The following is a 515-nucleotide window of genomic DNA, read 5'->3' on the forward strand; positions in this document are numbered from 1 at the left end:
GCAAAGGGCCCGGGGAAGGCATGCCACTGGGTGGAGAGGAAGGCGGGCGCCCAAGGACTTCTGCCAACGGCCAGTGAGGCTGCGGGGCCGGAGGGAGATGCCTCGCCTGCAGGGCGTGCGGCACGAGGCTGGAGAAGGGTGTGGGCACGTCTGTGGGCGGACATCTGGAAGAAGGCTGGAAGGCAGGTTAGGGAGGTAAACAGTGGGGAGCCGCTGAAGGTGTCTGAGCCTGAGAGTGATGCGATGAAAGTGAGCACTACACACACACACACACACACACACACACACACACACACACACACGGTGCGCTCCAGCGCAGGCTCCTGGGAGCGGCGAGATGAACGGCGCGCAGTCATTCCAGGGCCATGCCAGGCAGGTGGGATCAGTGGCCCTGTAACTAAGTCCACCGACGGCCGGTCGCTGCAGGCGAGAGGCGGGGGTGAGGAAGAAAGCCAGCCGCTCTCCTTTGCTCTCGGCGGGTGCTCCAGCTTGAGCAGACCGACGGCCGGTTCCTG

At 64.7% G+C, this 515-nt stretch overlaps 1 protein-coding gene across 1 annotated transcript in view; it reads left to right on the plus strand.

Moving 5' to 3' along the window:
* CYGB (cytoglobin) overlaps positions 1 to 515 on the plus strand; it is a 9,853-nt gene that overhangs the window by 4,662 nt on the left and 4,676 nt on the right. The gene's annotated exons all lie outside the window — the stretch shown is intronic.

The sequence above is a fragment of the Myotis brandtii genome, unplaced genomic scaffold, assembly GCF_000412655.1.
Source record: "Myotis brandtii unplaced genomic scaffold, ASM41265v1 scaffold825, whole genome shotgun sequence".
Taxonomy (NCBI): Eukaryota; Metazoa; Chordata; class Mammalia; order Chiroptera; family Vespertilionidae; genus Myotis; species Myotis brandtii.